General features: G+C 36.3%; 1 pseudogene; it reads right to left on the bottom strand.

Annotated features, from left to right (window-relative positions):
• Positions 1–1,875: 1,875 nt before the first annotated feature.
• On the bottom strand, positions 1,876–2,438 carry LOC110595099 (annotated as a pseudogene).
• Positions 2,439–9,663: the final 7,225 nt, after the last annotated feature.

The following is a 9,663-nucleotide window of genomic DNA, read 5'->3' as shown; positions in this document are numbered from 1 at the left end:
CTAGTTTCATTTCAAGAAAGGGAGCACTTAAGGCATATGTTCAATCGAAACTTCCGCAGGTAAATTATTACTCATTCTCCCTTTTTATTTCATGTGGTCTTGGCAAATTATGCTTAAGTTGTGATCAAAATCTACTTAGAAGCTTATTGTTCCATTGGTTTGCATAATACTTGTGGCCATTTGAAAAGTGGACATCCATCCCACAGAGATCTTAAACTCTACTTGACAGTAATATTTAGCATTTACTTCTGCATAAACTCTGTTTGAAAAAGCAGAGTTCCACAGTGGCATTTTCCCCTTCATTATTAGTTGTAGTGTATAATATTACTAGCAGTGTAATTCATTATTTTGGAATTAGAATGAGGCTCGCTGTATCAATGAAATAGAAATCTTTTTGTTGTCTTTTATTCTGCTACACCCAGTATTACCTAAATATTCAGTCAAAGTACATTAAAAAAAAATAAAACAAAGAGACAAACATTTTTAAAGGGTGTACTTTTCCTCACTGTATAGGATATTAGACTACATCTAGACCATCTAATTTAAAACTGATTTACTTCCTTTTTTTTAGAATAAAAAAGTACAAAGAGACAAGATGAGAATACATTAGGCTAATCATCAGAAACTATGCAAAAAAAAAGATAATAGAGCCACACTTTTTATACTAATATATATTTTTTAGTTTAGTAGCTTTGGTGTTACAAATAGTTTTGGTCTAGGCTTTTAGTGTACCCACCACCCTTACCTGTGCACATTGTACCTGATAGGTGATTTTTCTGTCCCTCCACCTCTTCCCTCCCTTCCCCTTCTGAGTCTCCAGTGTCCATTATGCCATTCTTTATGTCTTTGCATATCCTTATTTTAGCTTCCACTTGTGAGAACATGTGGTGTTTGGTTTTCTGTTCCTGAGTTGGTTCAGTTAGGATTCTGTTCTTCAACTCTATCTAAGTTGCTGCAAAAGATATTATTTTGTTCTTGTTGATAGCAAATAATATTCCATAGTGTGTGTGTGTGTGTGTGTATATATATATATATATATATATATATATATGTATAAACACACACACACTATGGAATATATGCACACCACATTTTTGTTATCCACTGATCAGTTGATGGGTATTTAGGTTGATTCCACATCTTTGCAACTCTGAATTGTGCTATGATGAACATGCAGGTACAGGTGTCTTTTTCATATATCAACCTCTGTTCTTTTAGGTAGATACTTAGTAGTGGAATTGCTGGGTCAAATGATAGATCTACTTTTAGTTGTTTGAAAAAACTCCATACTGCTTTCCATAGAGGTTGTACTAATTTACTCTCCTACCAAGAGTGTGTAAGTGTTCCCTTTTCTCCACATCCACACCAGCATCTATTTTTTTTTTTATTTTTTACATAATGGCCATTCTGACTGGCATAAGGTGTATCTCATTGTGGTTTTCATTTGCATTTCCTTGATAATGAGTGATGTTGAGCATTTTTTCATAAGTTTGTTGGCTATTTGTATATCTTCTTTTGAGATATGTCTGTTCATGTCATCTGCCCACTTTTTAATTGGATCGTTTTTTCTTTCTTGCTAATTTGTTTGAGTTCTTTGTGAATTCTGGATATTAATCCTTTGTCAGATATATAATTTGAGAATATCTTCTGTCATTCTGTAGGTTGCCTATATGCTCTGTTGATTATGTCTTTTGCTGTCAAGAAACATTTTAGTTTAATTAAGTCCTACTTCTTTATTTCTGTTTCTGTTGCATTTGCTTGGGTTTTTTTTTCTTTTTCAGCATTGAAAAATGAGTGTATTTATCCATACTCAGCTCATAATAGAGCAAATGAGTGAATAGAATAATAATTCATGCTATTGCATGTTTAATGAACTGGCAATAGAGAAAGGTAGTTGAAGAAAGGCAAAGGAGGTTTGTCTTGGAAGAACTAGAAGTGAGGAGCTCCATAAGCGTCCGGCATCCATTCGATGTTGTATCTATGGTTAGAAATGTACTTGATAGGAACTTCAGGGATCTTCCGGATTCTTCTTTTAAGGTCCCAGTCAACTGTGGCCACAATGTAGCACTTGTGCTTAAAGCTATTCGGTATTTCTGCCCCAATTTCTCAATTTCAGCCATTACACAATCAGTTATACAAGGGATACACTTGGCATACAGATAGTCCATCACTGACTGCACTAAGTCCAGTTTGGCTTTAATGGAAAAGTTGATAAAGTTGGTATCAACAAGGATGTGGTAAGGTGGACCCAACTGTGTATTATACTGGAAGAATAAGCAGGAAGGGTGTTGGGGGACTTCTCTTTCTTTTAGTGTGCTGGAATCCTTCTTTTCTTTCTTTTTAGGCTTTAATCTATCCTTTTCTTTAAGTCTCTGGTCTCTGAGACTAAGCATTTGCTACATGGTTGCATACTTCATCATTTTCTTTTGCTTCCCCATGCTCCCGCTGCACTCGGTTTCTTCAGGAGTCTGCTTTTGGGGTTTTAACCATAAATTCTTTGCATAGGTCAATGTCCAGAAGAGTGTTTTCTAGGTTTTCTTCTGGGATTTTTTTTGGCTTCGGCCTGACATTTAAGTGTTAATCCATCTTGAGTGAATTTTTATATATGGGAGAGATAGGCATCAAGTTTTATTTTCTGTTTGTAGCTATCCAGTTTTTCCTACTGCATTTGTTGAATATGGTGTCCTTTTTCCAGTGTATGTTTTTATTTGCTTTGTCAAAGATCAGTTGATTGCAGGTATTGGGTTGATTTCTGGATTCTCTATTCTGTTCCACTGGTCTAGGTGCCCACTCTTGTATCAGTACCATGCTGTTTTGGTTACTACAGCTTTGTAGTATAATTTGACGTCAGATAATGTGATGCCTCCAGCTTTGTTCTTTTTGCTTAGGATTGCTTTGGCTATTCTGGTTCTTTTTTTGTTTCATATGAATTTTAGAATTTTTTTTTCTAATTCTGTGAAAAGTGACATTGGTAGTTTGATAGGGATTGTGTTCAATCTGTAGATTACTTTGGGCAATATGGTCATTTTAACAATGTTGATTCTTTCACAACATTGCTAAGATATCTGTCCTACCCAAGGCAGTCTACAGATTCAATGCAATACCCATTAAATTACCATCATCATTCTTTTCAGACCTGGAAACAACAATACAGAAATTCATATAGAAACAAAAATGATCAAGAATAGCCGAAACAATCCTCAGCAAAAGAAACAAAGCAAGAGGTATCACACTCCCAGACTTTAAACTTTATTATAAGGCTACAATAATCAAAACTGCCTGGTATTGGTACAAGATCAGGCATACAGACCAATGGAACAGGATAGAGACTCTGGAAGCAAAACCTCAGATTCTCAACCAACTCATCTCAACAAAGCCTCCACCAACAACCACTGGTGAGAGGAGAACCTTTTCATTAAATAGTGGTGGGAAAACTGGCTGGCCACATGCAAAAGAATGAAACAGGAACCCCTATCTATCACTGTACACAAAAATCAACTCTACATGGATCAAATACCTAAACATAAAACCTCAAACTGTAAGAAAATGCAGGAGACACCCTTACAGAAATTGGAATAGGCAGTCAATTCCTGATCAAAACCCCAAAACCCCATATCATAAGAGATAAGATAGAAAATGGGAACTCATCAAACAGAAAACCTTCTCCAAAGCAAAAGAAACCATTAAGACAGCAGGAAGACAGCCCACAGAATAGGAAAAAATATTTGCCAACTGTATATCTAACAAAAGAAACTCAAATATGCCAGAAGGAAAAAAACAAGTGGGTGAAAGATATGAATAGACACTTCTCCAAAGAAGACATATAAACAGCCAACAGACACATGGAAAATGCTCAGCTTCACTAATCATCAGAGAAATGCAAATCCAAACCACATTAAGATTCTACCTAACTCCAGCAAGAATGGTCATCATTAATAAAACAAAAAACAACAGATGCTAGTGAGTATGTAGAGAAAAGGGAATGCTTCTACACTGTTGGTGGGAGTGGAAACTAGTTCACTTTCTATGGAAAACAGTGTGATGATTTCTAAGAGAACTAGAAATTGACCTTCCATATGACCTAGCAATCCTTCTTCTGGGAACATATCCAGAGGAACTCAAATCATTCTATAAAAAAGATACCTGTGCACACATGTTTATTGTGGCTCTACTCATAATAGTAAAAACATGGAATCAACCATGCTACCCATCGAAAGTGGACTGGATAAAAAAATGTGGTACATATACACAATGGAATATTATACAGCCATAAAGAAAAACAAAATTATGGACTTCTCAGCAATTTGGATGGATTTAGAGTCTGTCATACTCAGTGATCTATCACAGAAACAAAGAATTGAGTACCCCATATTCTCACTCATAAGTGGACCCTGAACATCTAGCATAATACTACAAGAAAGGGATTGGCAGTAGCGGGGCACTGCCAGGAGAGGGGGAGGGACACATAACTTCTATAAAGGTGCTTTGATCTTAATCCAGGTGAAGTGAGATCCAGTGGGAGGCCCAAACTTCACCTGTACTTAAACCACTTATGTACCCAATCCTGACTTGTCCCCCACATCTTTAAAATAAAAAAAGAAAACTTTACATGTTCCTATTGACATTAAACAAAATAAAGTTGATTCTTCCAATCCATGAGCATGGGGTGTTTCTCTACAATTTCATCAGAGTTTTGTAGTTCTCCTTGTAGAGATCTCTTACCTCCTTGCTGAAATATATTCTGAGATATTTTAGATTTTTTGGCTGGTTTGTAAATAGAATTGAGTTCTTGATTTGATTCTGATTTCAGTTGCTATTGGTATATAGCAGTGCTACTACTTTGTGTGTGTTGATTTTGTATCCAGAAAGTTTACTAAATTGTTTTATCAAGTCCAAGAGTCTTTTAGAGGAGTCTTTAGGGTTCTGCAGGTATAGGATCATATCATAAGCATACAGAGATAGTTTGATTTCTTTTTTTCAATTTGGATATGCTTTATTTCTTTTTCTTCCCTGATTGCTCTGGCTAGGACTTCAAGTACTATATTGAATAAAAATAGCAAAAGTGTGTATCCTTGCCTTGTTTCGGTTCTGAGGGGGAATGCGTTCAACTTTTCTTTGTTCAGGAGGACTTTGGCTGTGGATTTGTCATATATGGCTTTTATTTTGAGGAATAGTCCCTTTATACCTATTTTGTTGAAGGTTTTTATCATGAAGAGATACTAGATTTTATCAAATGTTTATTACTCTGCATCTATTGAAATGATCATATAATTTTTGTTTTTAACTCTATTTATGTAGTGGATCCCATTTATTGAATTACATATGTTGAATCATCCTTGCATCCCTAGAATAAAACCCACTTGGTCATGGTATATTTCTTTTGATGTATTGTTGAATTCAGTTTGCTAATATTTTGTTGAATATTTTCATGTCTATGTTCATAAAGGATATTGGTCTGTAGTTTTCTTTTTTTGCTGTGATGTTTCCTGGCTTTGGCATCAGAGTGATACCCTCCTTTTCTTTTTTCTTTTTCTTAATTTTTTTTGAGTTGGAGTCTCATTTTGTCGCCCAGGCTGGAGTGCAGTGGCAGGCTCACGGCCAACCCAGCGTTGACCTGCTGAGCTCTGGCAATCCTTCCGACTCAACCTTTTAAGTAGCCAGAACTACAGGCATGTACTACCATGCCCAGGCTAATTTTTTGATTTACAGGCATGTACTACCATGCCCAGCTAATTTTTTGATTTGTTGTAGAGATGAGGTCTCGCCAAGTTGCCTAGGCTATTCTCGAACCCGTGGGCTCAGGCACCTTGGCCTTCTCCCAAAGTGCTGGGATTACAGGCATGAGCCACCGTGCCTGACCAATTCCCACCTTTTCAATTTTGTGGAATAGCTTTGGTAAAATTGGTACCAGTTCTTCTTTGAAGGTCTGGCTGTGAGTCCATCAGGTCCTGGACTTTTTTTGTTGTTGGAGAGTTCTAATTATTGTTTCTATCTTGTTACTTGTTATTGGTTGTTCGGGGTTTCTATTTCTTCCTGATTCAAGATTAGGGGGTTGGATGTTTCCAAGAATTTATCCATTTCCTCTAGATTAGACAATGTAGTTTGTGTAAAGGTGTTCATAATAGTCTCTTATGACCTTTTGAATTTTTGTCGTATCAGTTGTAAGGAGTTTCCATTTTCATTTCTTACTGAGTTAATTTGAATCTACTCTCTTCATTTCTTAATTAATCTGACTAGTGGTCTATCAGTTTTATCTTTTCAAATAACTGACTTTTTGTTTTATTGATCCTTTGTATTTTTTATTTCAATTTGATTTAGTTTTGCTCTAATCTTTGTTATTTCATTTCTTCTGTTAGCTTTGGATTTGGTTTATTCGTGTTTTTCTAGTTCCTTGAGGTGTGATGTTAGGTTGTTGATATGTGATTCTTCAGTCTTATTAATGTGGGCCTTAAGTGGTGTAAATTTTCCTCTCAGCATAACTTTGGCCGTGTCCCAGAGGTTTTGATTACTTGTTTCATTTTTGTCATTGGTTTTGAGGAATTTTTAAATTTCCATCTTTATTTCATTTTTGACCCAAGGATCTTTCAGGATCAGATTGTTTAACTTCCATGTTTTTGTTTGTTTCATAAGTTCTTCTTGGAATTAATTTCTAGTTTTATTCCACTGTGGTCTGAGAAGGTGCTTGATATTATTTCAGCTGTTTTGAATTTATTGAGAGTTGATTTGTGTCCTATTATACGGTCTATCTTGGAGAATGTTTCATGTGTTAATGAAAAAAATGTATATCCTACAGTTTGGGGTAGAATGTTCTGTAGATGCCTATTAGTTTCATTTCCTCTGGAGTCTGGTTTAATGTCATTATCTCTTTGTTGACTTTCTCCCTTGATGATCTGTTTATTGCTGTCAGTGGAATGTTACATCCCTATCAGTCTTCAAAGGCATTTAAGATGGTGCACATGCTCTCTTACGCTTGGGGCACTCTCTCTCTAACACAAAACTCCTGGAAGTTGGCCGGGTATAGTGGCTGACACCTGTAATCCCAGTGTTTTGGGAGGCCAAGGTGGGAGGATCACTTGAAGCCATGATCAAGATTTTAAGATCAGCCTGGTCAACATAGCAAGAGTCCATCTCTACAGAAAATTAAAGAAAAAAAAATTAACTGGGCATGGTGGTACACACCTGTAGTGCCCGGTACTTGGGAAGATGAGGCAGGAGGATCACTTGAGCCTAATAGGTTGAGGCTGCAGTTAGCTATGATCACACCACTGCACTCCAGCCTGGGCAACAGAACAAGGCCCTGTCTCTTAGAAAAACAAAACAAAACAAAACACCTGGAACTCAGAGATCATGTCTTTCCCCCTTTCTCCTCCCTCTTTTACACCTGGCTAAAATTGTATTCTGTATACATGAAAGTGATAATTATATACCACCTGGTAATTATTGGGCAGTTCACAAATTTCTTAGGAAATAATTAGGAATAACAAATGATGTCTTATGTGAGAAAGAAAGATGAGAACAGAAGAGTATGGCATCAGGAGGCTTAGCCTGAGTGTTCTTACTCGGTCATTACTCTTGTCAACGTGTACTTTTTTTCATATTGTTCCTTTTTTGTCTCATGTCTTGATTTTTGCATTTGCAAAATGGGGACAGAAGCACTTGCTTCCCGTTTACTTCATGGGAAATATGAGGATGAATGGGCTAGTGTTTCCTTCCCCAGATGTATCCACTTTAATCATATTTGTTTATTTTCTGTCCATACTTGATTCCATAATGTCCAATTGTATATATATTTTCCATTCTTTTATTTACATTCTTTTCCTTCCCTGGGATTTTTCAAAAATCAAAGCATCCTAATCACATTTCATAATGTACTTAAGTGCCCAAGTTCCTCTTCAGATATGGGCATATGTTTGAATAGCTGCATTTGCTTTTGAGTGTCTGTTAAAACCCAGGCCCTGGCCATTAAAGAGTATAAAAAAAGGGGTATCCCTATCTGAAACTCAGATCTTTTTTAACATGTGTGTTTCGGCCTTTGCTAAAACTCTCTCTGGGCTACTCAGATCCCTTCTTTTCTTGTGACCTAGATGATCAGTTATGAAGCAATGCTGTGACCAATATTGAGTTTGCTCAGCGCAAGGCCCTCTTCAAGAGCACTAATTGAAAAGTCCAATTTCTCATCTGAAAAACAGACGTTTTCTCATGATCCTCAGCAAGTGTTTGCCTGGTCTGTGTGATACAGATTGAGAAAAAGAAAAATAGTTTAATAGTCAATATCTGTTGTCTCCACAATTTCAGATAAACTTTTATCAGTTACATTTCAACATAAGGAAAAAAATGAAAGAGATAATTGAAACATAGAAACAAACTATTCAGTGATAGAATTTCACAGAAGGCCGAGGCCAAAGTAGTAATGGCTAACTATTTATAAGGCTGTGCAAAAAACCTGACCCTGATCTGATTTATGAAGTCCAATAAGTGAAAATACTTAGCTGGAAATTCAAAGTTCTGTAGCATGACCTGGAAGAAGTTATATTATACTGGGCAATTTTGAAGTTAGTAGTTAACAATTTTAAGTCTGAATCACTTTGATGTGGTTCTTGTAGAGTTTTAAAAATTTTTGTTCCATAATAAGATATCTGAAGGATGTAATTGTTTAGTGCTGTTTATCTCAATTCTAACAAGTGTCTTCCAGCGATCATAGGTTTTGGGCTGGCATAATTGATACTGAGCTGTTTTTTTTTTCTCTCAGAAAGTGACCAAAGATTCAAAGTGCTCCTTGAGCCTCCTCCTAGAATGATGAGCAGGACTACGGTCCCAGCACACAGGAGCATTCTCAGCTGTCCTTTAGCAGTGGCCACAGGATATACGTTCAGGTTCCTTTGTCACACCATTAAATAATAGAGATTTTATTTAAAAGGAGAGGAGCTAGGGCAGAATCCTGTTGTATGGTATCTGAATTTGGAACTACCTGGGTTAAAAACTCGTTTCTGTGTTTATATGTACTTCCTGTGTATCTATAATGAACACATTGAATTATGAAGGAGAAAAGTTATTTCAAAAGTCTACTTGAGGCTACTCTGAGGCAGTGGTGACACTGAATACAGGATCTGAGGAAATCATAGTTTATTTTGGATGATCACAGGCTGATGGTAGACAAATAAATTAGACAAAAGACATCTCACATTTTTCCTCTTTCACAATTTGGGGGAAATAAACTGTATCAGTGCTCACCTCTCTCATTAAACTTTAATGCTGCCTCTTTTTCATTGCAGGTGCAGACTGATTTAAAGAGAAAGTTATTGAGAAGAAAGCTGTCATAGAGGCTTTTTCATAGCTAGTCCCTGTTTAGTCAGCAGCACTTACCAGTGCCATGTTAATGAATGTTGAGGCATACCCTTGACCTCTATGTTAACATAACTTACTGATTTATAGAGTGATACTTGATCCCTTTCCCCCTAATGAACAATTATATGATGTTTTGGCAAATAATATATATTTTTTAATTTCAGTTTTATTTATTTTGAATAAGAAGTACATTCACCTGGTTCAAAATTTTAGAAGTACAGAGCTATATATAGAAAGAACATTTTGGCTTACCCCCTTCCCCAAGCCACCCTATTAGTCCCCTTGAAGACAACTCAAGCTACTAGTTTCTTTTATTTC

The sequence above is a fragment of the Carlito syrichta genome, unplaced genomic scaffold (genome assembly GCF_000164805.1).
Source record: "Carlito syrichta isolate Samal-C Ts95f unplaced genomic scaffold, Tarsius_syrichta-2.0.1 Scaffold262293, whole genome shotgun sequence".
Taxonomy (NCBI): Eukaryota; Metazoa; Chordata; class Mammalia; order Primates; family Tarsiidae; genus Carlito; species Carlito syrichta.
The sequence above is the reverse complement of the archived record's forward strand: the minus strand, read 5'-3'. Positions and strand labels throughout refer to the sequence as shown.